We start from the raw sequence: 16257 nt of genomic DNA, 5'->3' as shown, positions 1-16257 counted from the left end.
TATGTTTCTTTGGGAGAGTTGTGTGAAAGGAGATGATTTTAGATTAAGAGAATGTTCTAGGGGAATGGGATGTGATTCTGAGTTGGGAAGGGGCAGGAATGGAGAGTTGGTTCTGACTTGCTGCTGCTGCATTTGGAGGCAGGCACACGGAGGCTCTGAGTGATGACTCCCGCTTCCCTGGCAGGTGCAGCAGCTCCCTGGCTCACAGGAATTGACGCCACTGGGTGGCTAAAACTTGGCTGCAGCTTGAACCTATCCACTTGGCTTTTTAAGAAACCTTTCTCATTCTGACTTGGATGGACTCTGTACCCAGGACAAAAGCTGCTTCAGAACCTTTAATTACTGAGTTTTATTTTCTTCTCTGGGAAGAAACATAGACTCCAAGTTGAATCATCTCTTTGGCAGGTAGTACACAGCCTCCCTGTTAATTAATCTTTAATGTCGTTAATTGGCTGTCTGTGTGGTGCAAGGAAAAGAGTAAACACAGTTTGCAAATCAATTGAATTCTCCTCTGAACCAGCATTTAGTTTTCAGGGTGGATAAAAACACTTAAAAGCCTTTTACTGGCTGGACGTCCGGTGCCTGGCTGATAAGGCTATTGAACCAAAAAATATTCAGGCAACGATCTCTGTTGCAGATGTGCTAATTGAAAGTTTTCTTTGCCATCAGTGCCCGCCTTTGAAATTGGCTCAGCTGTTTGGTATGGATCAAGGGCGAGACTGGAAAGCCAGTATCTTAAGATCAGGGTTTTCCCTCCACACCCACTTGTTTCTCTTCGTATTGATTTTGCCTCCATGGTCTATTTTAAATCAAATCTCCATCCCAAGCAGACTCATTGATGAGCCATTTGGTTGGGGTCACTTGCTGTCCCTACAGCCATGGTAGAGACTTAGTGTGGTACAGAAGTCCACACAAAGTGAGGGTTGTGGGCTAGCAGGGCCAGCATCCCCTGGGGGAGTGGTTAGAAATGCAAATCTTTAAGCCCCACCCCCAAATGACTGAATTGGAAACTCAGGGAATGGGGCCAGGATTGTTGTAAGGAGCTTTCCAGGGGATTCACGTGTGGATGGATACTGGAAACCAGTAGTATAGAGCATCAATGTGTCCACTTCAGGTAAGCAGGAGGGCATCGCTCCCTCTCCTCACTGAGGGGACCTACTTGATGAGGGAAAGTGTAAAGGGTGACTTGTTTTAAAGGGGTGACTCCACTTGACTCCCTGGTAAAATGTGGTGAAAAGTAAATTGCTTTTCCTTGGCCTTGAATGCCCCTGGAACATTCAGCCTTGAGCAGCGTCTGACCTCTGGGAGAGGAAGTGGCTGTTTCAATTTCTTCAGTTTCTGATGTCATTCTTGGTTTACTGAGGTACATGATTAGGGCCAGGGAGCTGGCCTCTAAGAAAAGAAGAAGCAGAGGGCAAGCTGCTCCACGTGAAGGGGAAAATAACTCCAAGACTGAGCATCACACTCTGAAAAGGAAAGGAGAGGAACTTAGTGTTGATTTTGGAAAATACTTGGGGCCCACGGAAGAGATCACGAAGATGCTGGGAATAGAACGGAAAGGAACTGAGCTCTTGCCCCTGGCTGCAAGGAACGAACACCTGCGTCTTCCTCTCTCCGGGGTGGCCATAAAACCTTGGCCGAGTCCTTCTGGAAGGGAGTAGACAGAAAGTACAGGAGACCCAATCCTTCCTTCAGGTGAGAAAATCAAGCCTCAGAGTTTTCTTTAATGCTGTGACAGTCTTCCCTCAAATCCTTTTCTAGGCTTGCTGAGCTTGTTAACGTTTGCATCTTTGCAAACATCCCAGGACCCAAAGCCAGTGTCGCATGTGCAATCATAAAGCAGCAATCTTTAAGTAACAGGACTTATATTTCAGGCTTCCAACAGGCAGGGACAGGAGCTGCGTAATTCTCTTTATCACAGTTTGTTGATGGAGAAGCTTGGGCATAAGAACTGATTTCAGCATTTATCTATTCCTTGTAATTTACTAGGGAGCCAAGGACAATTGTGGGCTGTTGGGGGGATTATATGACAGATTGTTGCATGGGATAAATTAGAAGCAAATGAGAAGAGGTCATCATGAATAGCTTTTTTATATACTGATAAATTTGGAATCTTGAAATTTTTCTTATCTTTCCCCTCTCCCTCTTTTCTCTTGCTTCTACCCCCCCCCCTTCTTTTTCCTTTAATTGCAAAAATCTTTGCATAGATACAAATGGATAAGAATGAGGCCCTTATATTACTTCCTTCCAGGAGAATAGATTGTTCTTGCCTTATATTGGCGTAGTTATATATATACTTCCTTCATAGAATATGGAAGCCCACTTGAAGGAATGCATCTTGTAGCAGTTTTTTTTTTTTTTTTTGTTAAATACAGGGGAAAACAAACTTATTTTATGATAGCCTATATATATTATAGGTAGTCCTTGCTTGACCCAGTACCTTGCTAACTGAAGTGTGTAAATATCAGAAATACTGTCATTGCTTTGCATGGTCCGGTGGTTGTTGACGGCAGCTCTGAAGCTGGAGTGATCCTTCAGTGGTAGGTCTTTATACTCCCACATTAACCAGTTGTTGAGTGAGGGCTACACTTGAGATAGGGCATAATGTTGGATGAGCAAGTTCTCAATAGCTGACAGAAATTCCTGGAGAATTCACACCTGAGCTGCCATCTGGAAATACACCTTGGCAGCTGGGGGAAAGTAGTAACTCGGTCTTAAGTGGGGGATCTCGGTGCTGCACCCCAGCATCAACCACTGTCTACTCCTTTTACTGCTTGGACCCATTTGCTGAATAAGTTCAGCCTGTCTGGGAACTGCTCCTCTAGAATTCCGGTTGGTCTATTTTTGTGGGGAAATTTACAAGGGTAAGGTTGGTGAAACAAAGTACAGCCCCTCCTGCTACAGTTGTTCACGGAGCCATACCTGATGGTCCCTCCTGCATGGCCCATTGTGACTCCCCACACCCTCTGCTAGCATCTCTTCTGTCCTGGCTTACTTGACGGGGTGACCCAGGCTCTTATCTCTGAGGGGTCTGGGCACGTGGTCACTATGCCTTTCTGATGCCATGAATACTTCTCTTGACCATTTACTGCCACAATTCGGCAGGGGAGTGGTAAAAAGCTCCAGTAACTCAACTGGGTTTCCAGCATACTTTCTTCTACCTTCACTGTGTAACAATAGTTCAACATCCTCACGAAGATCAGGGTCAATTACTCCTTCCAACATAATGAGCTTCCTTGAAATCTGGTTTCTTGGCACAAGGAACTTGAAATGATAGGCTGGCAGCCAGGGCTTATAGACCAATGGTACTGTGGCTGCATCCCCTGGTAGGAGTGTCCTCCCTCTGGGAATCAGAATCTCTACACTTAAGAGCCTACATTTATGTGGATGAAAGAGAAAAACTCCCCACTGGGAGTGAGGGTAAGTGGAGTTGCTTCTACTTCTACACCTCAGTTCTAAGATTTATGTATTCTGCCAGTTGGAACACAGAACCATACAGTGGATTTAGGTTGTATACGACGTCTTGGGGGGAGGATGCCCATCCTTGAAGGTGTCGTCTCCGAGCTGGTGTCTCAGCTATGTCTTCAAAATGTTGTTCTATGGTCCTATTTTGCCTGCAGTTTCTAGGTGATGTGATACAAGATGCATAGATCCTATAATTTTGCGTCAACTACCTCACCTCCTTGGCTGTAAAATAGAACTCTTGGTCTGATGGAATGTTGAAGAGGATCCCTTATCACTAGATCAAACACTTGATAAGCCATTATGTAATGGTGTTACTAGACCCCACATTCAGGATGGCAAAGTTATATTCAGAATATGTGTCAATCTCAGTTACCATAAACGAAAGCGATCCAATGTAATCAACTTTGCACTAAGTGGCTGATTAGTCACTTTGCATGATGGTGCCATATTGGGAGCTTAGCATTGGTCTCTGTCCTGCATCATCAGTCCTAGAACAGCATTGGTGAGTTGGAAACCAGGCTGTTGGGACCATGCATATTCTCCACCCCTACTACTTTGGCTGCTGTCTCAATGTAGCCATTGCGCCAGAACTCAAGTTGTCAAGTCACTTTGTCTGTCTGGTTGTTCAGCATCTCTTCCATGCTCGATGGCCTTTGTTGAACATGAACATGCAAAACAAAGATCTCATTGTGCTCAATCTTAGGTCCATTAACATATCTCTTCCACAAATTTCTGTGTCCTCATGTGCTCCTATCCAACCAGCTGAATCATTTGCGACTGCCATCTTTAAGCAAAGTGTTCCTAGCCTTAATGAGGTAGATCCAAATCCCAGGGTCTCATTCTTTTCCAATCAGGGTCCTGAAAATACCTCAGTGGACTTTCCAGGGTTGGATTCCAACCTTATCTGGAGCTCAACTGTAATGATATTTGATTCCTGGTCCTGACCCTCAGCTTTTTCTGCTGCCTGGCTGTTGGAGATGAACATCCCTTTATATGCTACCAAGGAGGTCCATTCTTTGTCTTAAATTGGTAATTAATCACTGTCAGCCTTTCCTTGTCTTTCTCTGATTCACGAAGAGCCCCAGCCAAGATCATCAAATTTCATTGTCCTTCAAATTGCTGATTCTCATGAAATCCCCAAACACCTGTGATATTGTACTTACCTTACATCTACCATGTACACCAATATGTTTTCTGCTACCAGTACTCTATCCCAATTCACCACCAGTGAAAGTTTTAACAGCTAGCTTGCTACGGCATATGAGAGGGCTATCAGTTCCACCTCAACTACCAGTGATGTGATCCTCATTGCCCGTCAGCAGACAAGTGAAATCTAAAATCTCACTTTAGTTTTTGCTTCCTAGGGCCAATGCTGGCACCAGTGCCTTATATTGGCTTCCCTGGAAATGTCTTCTCTGCAACTCTGAAGTGGACATTTGTGTGCAATTGGTTTTAGTTGGATAGTGCAATTGGATAGTTTCCTAGGGAACATTAAACTTTAAAGGCGTGAGGGAGGTAGGATTGGGTAGGAATCGAGGTTGCATGGCAAGGTAGGTGCAACGGATAATTCCAGAAGGGAAATTGGGGCAGTGTTACCAAAAGAAAGGGAGATTATTGCTAGGCAGATCAAAGTAACACATGTCCCATTCTTTCCTAGGAATTACTTTCTTTCATCTTTTTAAGAAGCATACTTCATATAGATTGTAAATTGTGGATATGTATTTGCAGTCAGCTCTTCCACATCTTGTAAACTCTCAGGATGGCTACATTGAACAACTATTGTTGTGTGTGTATGTGTGTGTTTGAGTGTGTGTGTGTGTGTGTGAGTGTGTGTGCACGTGTGTTTGATCCTGTTTATATATGCATCAAGCCACTGGATTTCAACAGAAGCAAACCACTTTGGCTTGGAGTTTTCTTATTTACTTGTTTTTGCTTGTGGAGGAAGCCTCTCTAAGTTAATTATGCTTGCTTTTCTAAGAGAATAATATGCTCTCTGTCTGGGATAATTAGGCAGTCTAATTAACCTTTAAAAAAATCAAAACATAGCTTTCTAGTGGCTATATCCCCTTCATTAGGTTAGTCTGGCTCCTCTTAACTGGCATAGTTAATATTGCTGGTTTGCATATCTTTTCCCCTGGTATTTAGCACCATAACTTATAATGAAAACACATTTTAGAGTACACTTGCGATCAGCTTAATAAAATTGGTTATATCACAGACAGAGATCCTTACAATGGCTATGGCTCTATCTTCATATTTATTGCAAGACTCTTAAAGGTACAGTTTAAAGTGGGAAAAGCTTTTTGGAGTAATCATTTTTTAATAATTAACTTAGGAATAATTTGGAAACTATCACTCATAGCACTTTAATAATGTAAAGTAAGCTATTTCTGGAAATGTTAATGGAAAGCAAACTCCTTAGAGATTGCAGAGAGTTAAAAGATCTGTAAGAATGGCTATTAATTGTGGCCCAAAGCCCTCTTTTGGTTATTAGACATTGCAGTTATAAAGCAAGATAATGTAACATTTAGAATTCATAGTGCCTCTCCCATTAGACACTGAGATCATCTCAGCCAGCATGGAATTCAGGCATTGGTAAAAGCCAGCATGTCACAAATGGAGGGACTTTTAAAATTATACCTTTGCTATACCTGCGTGCAATTTCCTTTGACTTAATAAGGGAGTGTGCAATAGAGACTTAGGATTAAATTAGCAAACATAGTATATTCAAATATTCCAGTATTAAAAAACTAAAATAAGTATACTTTCTAGGACATGCTTTTTCTTCCATGATATTAAAGGAAAACACACATTTCATAGTATCAACAGAGAAGTACACAGAACGGCATCCATGTGAACACTTTGATGTACACCTGCCCATTGGTGACAAGACTCAAGGGTTTTCAGCCTCAACCCACTGCTTTCCCCATTCACCGTCCCCTCCTCCGCCCCACCCTGGTCCCATCCAATCATTTTCTCCTTGAATGGGTTCTGAGGACTGCATTTGGGATGCATCTTAACTGTGCCCTGTAAGTCCTGTCTTTTTTTTCCGCCAGAGCACCTACTGCATATGCAAGCTTCTGATGAGACAACAGTTCCCAGACATCTGATGGATTCACCAGCCATGGGCTTTCCCTCTTCTTTTGTTTTGCCTGGAAGCAGGAATACATTCTGCTCGTGACAGGGTGTTTCTGACCTTGATGTCTTTGCATCTTGGCTTTGACATATCAGAATCACAGGTGGTATCTAACAGGGCTATTTTTATACGTGCTTCCTGTTCTAAATGGGGCTCTCTTGTTTCAGAGAAATGCATCAAGTAATCAGCTAGAGGTTTAATGATGTGCAGGAAACATATATTATGATTTAATAGAGAGCTTGTAACAAACTTAGGATTTCCCTTTTAGCTGTGAAGGCAGAAAAGAGAAAGGGTCTGGCAACAGCTTTCAGTCTGTTCTGTTTATCTCCACCTCTGACTATTTGAAAACAAAAGAACTGTAAATCCTTCTTCAGTACACACTTCTATCTCATTCATGCCTTCTTAATGGGTAAGCTTTTTTAAACAAGAGGGTTCCTTTGGAATCAACTACTATTTGTTCTTTCTGTCTTCTACTTAGTTACACCAAAGCTATGGTATCAACTAAAGATTTGTTATTGGAGAAAAGTTATAATGTTTGCCAACAGGGCATTACCTAATCTCATTGCAGACACGGCAGTGGCTGTACATGTGTAAAATTAAGTCGACTGGGCTGATGCCTGCCTGCCTGCCTATTTTTATCTTCAGATGACATTCCCCATCATACAACGCATTATGGCTGCTATCAAGGGCTTACTGTAATATACAAGACACTGGAAATGTCTCTTTGATAGTTCTTCAAATACTCTGTTAGCAGGGATCAGGAAGTCAGATTTAATAGCCTATAAGATTTATCCCAAGCAAGTGAAATCTGACTGGAAAAACTGTAACCTTGGCTGTGGAGAATGGACGTGTTACTGATGGACTCAGATTTTGCTGGGAAAAGAGGCTTTGCAGTATCACACTGAGAGCTATTCCAGCATCTGCTGCAAAAGCATCTATCAGTGTGCAGTCTAAGAGTCATTCAGGATAGAAATGGAAGATGAAAAAGTGAAAGTGTCAGTCCATCAATCACCGTCAAGAAATGGCTAATTTGAGAGCCCTCCCAAACAATCATTTCTTGTTGTTTTAAAACAAATAGTTACTGTCTTGATGTTGTTTGAATAAAAAAGAAAGCAATAGAGGGAGGAAACAAACCCTAAAAACCTCAGTTGTTGAGATTGTTGTGTTGTGTATTTACACATTCATCCGTTTAGCATTATACATATATTTTAGCACCTCCTGTTTTCCAAATGTCAAAGATCTCAGAGTGAGTAAAATAAGACAGGTCTCTTTTTTTGTGGAGTTTAGAGTCTACTGAGGAAGAAAGACAATGAAGAACTGGACATGAAAATAAATGCATGAGAAAATTTAAAGCACTTAGTAGATGCTAATTAAATAATTGTTAACTGAAGGAATAGAGATGATAAAAATGGTACTAAAAACAAATACTGTATGCTAACTCATATATACGGAATCTAAAAAAAAAAATGGTACTGATGAACCCAGTGACAGAACAAGAATAAGGATGCAGATTCAGAGAATGGACTGGAGGATACGGGGTTGGGGTGGCAGGGGGTGAAGGGGAAGCTGGGACTAAGTGAGAGAATGGCATGGACATATATACACCACCAACTGTAAAATAGATAGCTAGTGGGTAGTTGCTGTATAACAAAGGGAGATCAACTCGATAATGGGTGATGCCTAGGAGGGCCGGGTCGGGGAGGGTGGGGGGGAGTCGCAGGAGCAAGGGGATATGGGGATATGTGTATAAATACAGCTGATTCACTTTGGTGTACCGCATAAGCTGGTATGAGTGTAAAGCAATTATATTCCAATAAAGAGCTTAAAAAATTTTTTTAAAATGCTACTAAAATTAAGAACTTGATGTGATAAAAAAAAAAACTGAGGCAGAAGTGGGAAACAGATATCACCTGTAGGCACACTGTAACTGCAGAGCAGAGAGCTGCTCGTATGCCACCTTGACTCATTTCATGTGCATTTATGGAGCACCAACTGTAACATGACAAAAAATTAAGGAAACGATTATATTGCGGAAGAGTCCTTGATTACTAGTTATTTCTTTTCAAATATCAAGAACTTTCCTCCAACAAATGCTTGCATTCTTTTGTCAGGTAGGATTGAAAAATAGCAAGAAATCCCTTTAAAAAACAGGTACACACTGTAGGGTTTGCATATCCAAGGAGAATATAATCTGGTCCCCATCTTCTAGGAATGAAGCCAGCTATGCAAATGCATAACTGCTATATAAGGAGTGAGAGCTGTACACAGGGGATTTAAAAAAATGGAACACTCTCAGAAATTACAACTCTGGAACTAGGCTTGATGTGAATGTGTTGTCACAACCAACTTGTGAGGAAGCAATCACAGCTATTTGTATCATGTTATAAATGCTCAATGAACCCTGCTCATAATTAAATTGGACACAGTAACATGGAATCTTAATTTGTCTTTCATAGCATATATCAGATAGCTTTTATAGCACACCACAATTAACAGCATCGTGATGTGTTCATTCATTTCTTGGGGGCACTGACCCTGGAATCGTCAGTGCCCCAAAGAATGGGCTGACATTAAGGATCCTGATATTTCTCCACAAGAAGTGGGTGGGGCATGATATCTGGGAATCAAGGTACAGCCTTCCCTGAACATTTGGGGCAAGTGTCTAAATGGAGTCCACATTCCATATGCCTAATTACTGAAAAGTTACCTATCACACTCACAAATTTGACAAGCATGTCTTTACTATGACAAAATATGTGTACAGCTATGTTTTTATTTGACTCGAAGTTGATGAACTATCAAACACTACTAAACTTAATGATTGCATATGTCTGAGTGTTGTTTTAAAGGGCCAGTGATGTCTGCGTAAGCAATTGTTTTCTGTTACAAAATGTTTCTCTGCCAACTTATGCAACTATTGTGAATATTGCATTCATCTGCAAAAAAACGTGGAATAAAGAATCGAAACCAAAGAGAAGCAAGAAATTGGACACAGCGTTATTGGGAAATGAGAATTCATTTTGTAAGAGCCCACTGCATTTATAGCCAAGAGGACAGGTGAGACAGGTTGATTATTATTGCCTGTGTATCTTTTCATAAATGTATTTTTGGTACATTGGTAATATGTGGGTCCCTCTAAAGAACAGACCACAGAACAGGGGCTCCTCTTGTATAATCAAAAGGGGGGTACTGTCTATTTGGGTGCTACTCCAGAGTTATAATCTATTCCTGTGCTATGATCATTAAGAAAATTGAGAAATATCAGGGTAGTTACAATTTGATGTGTACTGTATATTCATATATAACCTAATTATTGAGTAATATAATTTTAGAAGTGTCCAATTATTTTGAATTATTATCTGTGAGGAATAGTCCCATACAGAGGAGGCAGTGACGTCCATGGGCAGGGAAAGAAGTTTCTCAGGTCAGTGGTCCTTGGGGTGTTTTTTGAAGGAGGAGTAGAAGTTAGACAGGGGGAACAGGGGCAGGAGGGCATTCCCGGCCAAGGGAAAACACCACTTGGAAATACGTCCAAGCAATTGCAGGTACTTTGGTAAGATTGAGTGTAGGAAGAGGAACTGGAAAAGTAAGATGAAGGCTAATGTTATTGTTCAAGTGAGAAATGATCAATCCTGAACTCAGGTAGAGGCAGCTGCAGGGGCAGATTGACAGATGTTAGATGCAGGGGCTCCTGCTGTGGCTGGGGGGTGGGGTTCTGTAGTGTCCCATGCTCCAGCCTCTTGTTGAAGCTGGTATGGGTTTGGCGATACCTCAGTTAACAGATAATTAGGAGCATGCTAGTACCACCTTGCCTTAAGCCCTTGTCAGTAAGATTCAATGGGATTCCAAGTGTTAATCAAGAGAAGGTACAGCCCATTCACAGCACAGACCCAAAGCATGAGTGAAATTTTTCAAAGGCAGCAGAACATCGTACTAGGTAGGCTTCATGCACTCATTTTGGAATGAAAAATTAATAACCTCCTAGAATTGTGCATTATGAGATTTAAGTAAAGAAAAGATAATTAAATCTCCAAGTGATGGACTTGCTGATTCTTCTGACTCAGACTGATTAAGATCAGCTGGTGAAGGGCACGAGAAGGGCTCCCCCCTCCCCAGAGGGGAAGTACCGCTCTGCATCTACCTGCCTGCTTGCTCAGCTGAGGATGTCTTTAGGGAGACTTGGAGGGAATGACCAGATCTGGCTCCTCACCCTAATGTTTGTTCTACTTGGAGCACTGAGGGTAGGAGTACTTTTCGACCACCATGTTGCTCCAATGCACTGCAGCCTGGGTTCCCAGCAGCACAGGTGACCCCAGGTTTCCCATACAGCTTTCAATAACTCATTCTCTCTTTTTATTTCTCACACACCATGTCTCATTTGAATATTTTTCTATGCCTTTAAAAAAACTAAAGTATAACCAAAGCAAGTTGAGAACTGTATAACCACAATGGCTTTGATTCTGAATACAAAAAAAAAAAAAAGAGAAGAAAGAAAGGAAAGAGCATAATTTCAAGAGAAATACTATTGAAAACAATCACCCATTATATCTTGATTTCCTTCTTCTAGGGTCAGATTTTTGTAAAGACTTGAACAACCTGACTACCTTGTATTTTGTAAATCCCAATGAGATGGTTTACTCTGAAGGGTGGGGTGGTCCTTTGTGTGCTGTATTGTGAAGGAGGAGGAAGAGGCATTTTTTCACTGAGATGCTATTTCACTGCTGTGTTGGGCAATTTGTAGGAGAATAGCATTCCCTTCCTCATTTCCCAGAAACTCTCTTTCTTATTTCTTTATAGATGGGTCTGCTGATGCCACCCTTGTCTGCTCCAACAGACCAGATACCCTCACTTTTCTAATCCATCTCCTTGGGTTGGCTGTGTATTAGGATGACTCCATCCCCACCCCCCACCAAGAGAAGTGAGGGGCTTAGAAGAAAAACATAGACGTACCTCTATTAGTTTGCTATGGCTGCGAAAACAAAATACCACACACTGGGTGGCTTAAACAACAGAGATGGATTTGCTCACAATTCTGGAGGCTTGGACTCAGAGATCAAAGGTAGGGTTGGTTTCTTCTGAGACCTGTCTCCTTGACTTGTAGATGGCTGTCTTCTCCCTATTTCTTCACATGATTTTCCCTTTGTGTTGGCATCCAAATCTCTTCTTGTTATAAAAAATCCAGTCCAGGAGTATTGGATTAGGGCTTATCCTAATGATCTCATTTTAATTTAATCAACTATTTTTTTTTCATTGAAGTACAGTTGATTTACAATGTTACATTGTTTGAGGTGTACAACATAGTGATTCATTTTTATAAATTATTCTCCATTTAAAGTTATAAAATAATAGCTACATTACCCTGTGCTATACAAAATATCCTTATAGCTAATTTATTTGATACATGGTATTTTGTGTCTCTTAATCCCATACCCCCATCTCATTCCTCTCCCCTTTTCTCTTGCCACTGGTAACCACTAGTTTGTTTTCTGTATCTATGAGTCTATTTCTGTTTTGTTACATACAGTCATTTGCTTTATTTTTTAGATTTCACATGTAAGTGATAACAGAATGTTTTTCTCTGTCTGACATTTCATTCTCTTAAGCATAATACCCTCTAGATTTGTCCATGTTGTTTCAATTGGCAGAATTTCATTCTTTCTTTGGCTGAGTAATATTCTGTATCACACAGATAGTAATATCTGTCCCACATCTTCCTTTTCCATTCATCTGTTGATGGGTACTTAGGTTGCTCTTGTATCTTGGCAATTGTAAATAGTGCTGTTATGAACATTGGGGTGCATGTATCTTTTCAAATTAGTGTTTTTGTTTTCTTTGGGTGTATACCCAGCAGTGGAGTTTCTAGGTCATATGGTAGTTCTATTTTTAGTCTGTTGCTAAAACTCCGTACTGTTTTCCATAGTGGCTGTACCAATTTACATTCCCACCAAGAGTGTACAAGTGTTCCTTTTCTCCACATCCTCGCAAGTATTTGATATTTGCAGACTTTTTGATGATAGTCATTTTGACAGATGTGAGGTGATATCTCATTGTGGTTTTGATTTGCATTACTCTGATGATTAGTGGTGTTGAGCATTCTTTCATGTGCCTTTTGGCCATCTGTACATCTTCTTTGGGAAAATGTCTATTCATTTCTTCTGTCCATTTTTAAACTGAGTTCTTTGGGTTTTTTTTTTTGTTTTTGATATTGAATTGTATGAGCCGTTTATAAAATCTAGATATTAGCCGCTTATTGGTCGTATAATTTGCAAATGTTTTCTCCCATTTAGTAGGTTGTCTTTTTGTTTTGTCAGTAATTTCCTTTGCTGTGCAAAAGCTTTTAGTTTGATTAGGTCCTATTTGTTTATTTTTGCTTCTATTTTTGAGACAGATCCAAAAAAATATTGCTATGATTCATATCAAAGTGTGTTCTGCCTATATTCTCTTCTAGGAGTTTTATGGTTTCAGGTCTTACATTTAGGTCTTTAATCCATTTTGAGTTCATTTTTCATATGGTGTGAGGAAATTAGGAAATACCTTGAGACAAGTGAAAATGGAAACACAAGTTTCCAAAATCTATGGGAAGCAGCAAAAGTAATTCTAGCAGGGAAGTTTATAGGCCTACCTCAAGAAACAAGAAAAATATCAAATAAACAACCTAAACTTTCATCTGAAGGAATTAGAAAAAGGAGAACAAAGCCAAATTCATTCAGAAAAAAAAGAACAAAGCCAAATTCAGCAGAAAGAAGGAAATAATAAAGATCAGAGAGGAAATAAATAAAATAGAGGGAAAAAAAAAACAGCAGGAAAGATCAATGAAACCAATAACTGGTTCTGCAAAAACATAAAAGAAATTGACTGAACTTTAGCAAGGCTCCTCAAGAGGAAGAGAGAAAACCCAAATAAGCAAAATAAGAAAGGAAAGAGAAGAAGTAACAACTGATACCATGGAGATACAAAAAATCGTAAGAGAATGCTATAAGCAGCTACAGGGCAAGAAATTGGACAACCTAAAAGAAATGGACAAATTTCTAGAAATGTACAGGCTCCCAAGACAGAATCAAGAAGAAATAGATAATCTGAACAGACCAATCACTAGTAATAAACTTGAATTTGTAATTAAAAAAATAAAACTCCCAGAAGACAAAGTCCAGGACCAGATGGCTTCACAGGGGGATTCTGCCAAACATATAAAGAAGAGCTAATACCTATCTTTCTCAAACTATTCCAAAAATTTTAAGAGAATGGAATACTCCCAAATTCATCTACAAGGCCACTATTACCCTGATACCAAAACCAGAAAAGGACTCTACAAAAAAAGAAAATTACAAGCCAATATCTCTGATGAACATAGATACAAAATCCTCATCACAATATTAGCAAATTGAATTCAACAATAAATAAAAGGATCATACACAGTGATCAAGTGGAATTTATTCTAGGGATACATGGGTGGTTCAGTATTTACGAATCAATCAATGTGATATACCACATTAACAAAAGGAAGGATAAAAATCACACAACTATCTCAATGGATGCAAAAAAAAAATTGACAAAATTCAACATCTCTCCATGATAAAAACTCTCATCAAAGTTGGTAAAGAGGGAACATATCTCAGCACAATAAAGGCCACTTATGACAAACCCACAGCTAACATCATACTCTAGTTATGAAAACCTAAAGCTATTCCTCTAAAATCAGGAACAAAACAAGGTTGCCCATTCTTACTGCTTCTATTTAACATAGTATTGGAAGTCCTAGCCATAGAAATCACCCAAGAAAAAGAAATAAAAGATATCCAATTTGGAAGGGAAGGGGTAAAACTGTTATTATTTGCAGATGACATGATATTATACAGAAAACCCTAAAGTCTCTACCAAAAAAGCTGTTAGAACTAATAAATGAATTCAGCAAGGTTGCAGGATACAAGATTAATATACCGAAATCTCTTGCTTTTCTGTATGTTAATAATGAACAATCAGAAAGAGAAATTAAGGAAACAATACCATTTACAATCACTTAAAAAATAATAAAATACCTAGGAATGAACTTAGCTAAGGAGGGGAAAGACCTATATTCTGAAAACTATAAAACATTGATGAAGAAATTTGAAAATGATACAAAGAAATGGAAAGATATCCTGTGTTCTTGAATTGGGAGAATTAGTATTGTTAAAATATCCATACTGCCCAAAGAAATCTTCAGATTTCATACAATCCCTATCAAAATACTCATGACATTTTTCACAGAACTAGAACAAATAATCTTAAAATTTATACAGAACCACAAAAATTTCCAAATTGCCAAACAACCTTGGAGAAAAGAACAGAACTGGAGGTATCATGCTCTCTGACTTCAGTCTATACTACAAAGATACAGTAATTAAAACTGGCACAAAAACAGAAACATAGATCAATGGAACAAGATACAGAGCCCAGAAATAAACCCACACACATAAGGTCAACTAATCTACAACAAAGGAGGCAAGAGTGTACAATAGAGAAAAGGTAAGCTCTTCAATAAGTTGTGCTGGGAAAACTGGACAGCTACATGTGAAAAACTGAGATTAGAACATTTCCTCACACCATATACAAAATTAACCCACTCTTCAAAGGCCCTGTCTCCAAAAACAGTCACATTCTGAGGTACTGGGGCTTAGGACTTCAATGTATGAATCAAGGGGACATAATTCAGCCCATACCAATACCAATTGATCCTCTTATTTTTTTTCCCTCTTTCCCAAGCATCTATTGAAAGAAGGAATTGGAGTTAGCCCTTTGGGAGAATTTTTGGGCCCTCAATCTATCTTTGAGTCACAACCAATCACTGAACTTTTCTTTCTATCAGGTCAGTGGTTTCTCTGGGACTGAGGTTTCATCTCGTAGCCTTGTCTGCAATGGAAGCTTCTCCTTTTGGGACTCCAAAACATTGGCAGTTCTCTGGCACCCAATTAATGTTCAATATTACCTTTTCTGGGCTTGCCCTTACACCCCCAGCCTCCTTGGGCCCCTGCCTTTCATCTTTCATGGGCAAGTCTTCAAAAATAACAGCCATTATCCAATAGCTCCCCCCTGCCCCCATACTGGTGGCCTTGGTTTTCTAGGAATTCTGTTAAGCCTGCTCATCTAACTGAACCCTCTTGGATGAATCATTTTGTAAAGAGCTGGGGCTCTAGATCTACAGAAGTCTTCTTCAGAGGTTAATGTCTGTAGACAGACAAACTCCCCCTACCCTCCAGCCTCTTTCCTTGCCCCAGGGAGCAGAGGCTGACTAGTTATTTGGCTGCCAAAATCTCAGTTGTAAGGAGTAGGCTGAGAACTCAGAAAGTTGGAAGGGGGGAGATCAAAAGATCTTTGTGTTTTAGTGGGACATTGTCCTCTGTCCTTCTGCTTCTTTCTAGCTTCTCTGCTCTCCTTAGGGAAAGAAGCAAAGTGACTCTCACATGCATTTCCCTGTTGGTGAAGAAGAATGCATGCATGGCTCCCTGCCTGTGTGAGTCCAATATCCTAGAGCTCTCTGGCAACCTGAAGAAGAGAAACTAACACAGTAAGAGTTGAATGGCTTAGGACCATTCACTTCCCCTTGGTGATCTTCAGTCTCTTCATCTGTAAATAGAATGAATAATGCTTGCCTTCCCCAACTTGTTTTGGGTCTCAGT

The 16257-nt window shown here is 40.1% G+C and overlaps 1 long non-coding RNA gene across 1 annotated transcript in view; it reads left to right on the top strand.

The window, feature by feature from the left end:
- Positions 1-1028: 1028 nt before the first annotated feature.
- The window catches only part of LOC130844807 (uncharacterized), a 45620-nt gene continuing 30391 nt past the window's right edge, over positions 1029-16257 (top strand). Inside the window, exon 1 of the long non-coding RNA XR_009051243.1 lies at positions 1029-1114. This is a non-coding gene — a long non-coding RNA (uncharacterized LOC130844807). The remainder of the gene's footprint in view (positions 1115-16257) is intronic.

This window comes from Hippopotamus amphibius, chromosome 2 (genome assembly GCF_030028045.1).
Source record: "Hippopotamus amphibius kiboko isolate mHipAmp2 chromosome 2, mHipAmp2.hap2, whole genome shotgun sequence".
Classification (NCBI taxonomy): domain Eukaryota; kingdom Metazoa; phylum Chordata; class Mammalia; order Artiodactyla; family Hippopotamidae; genus Hippopotamus; species Hippopotamus amphibius.
Note: the sequence above shows the minus strand (reverse complement) of the source record. Positions and strands in the feature narration are given on the sequence as shown.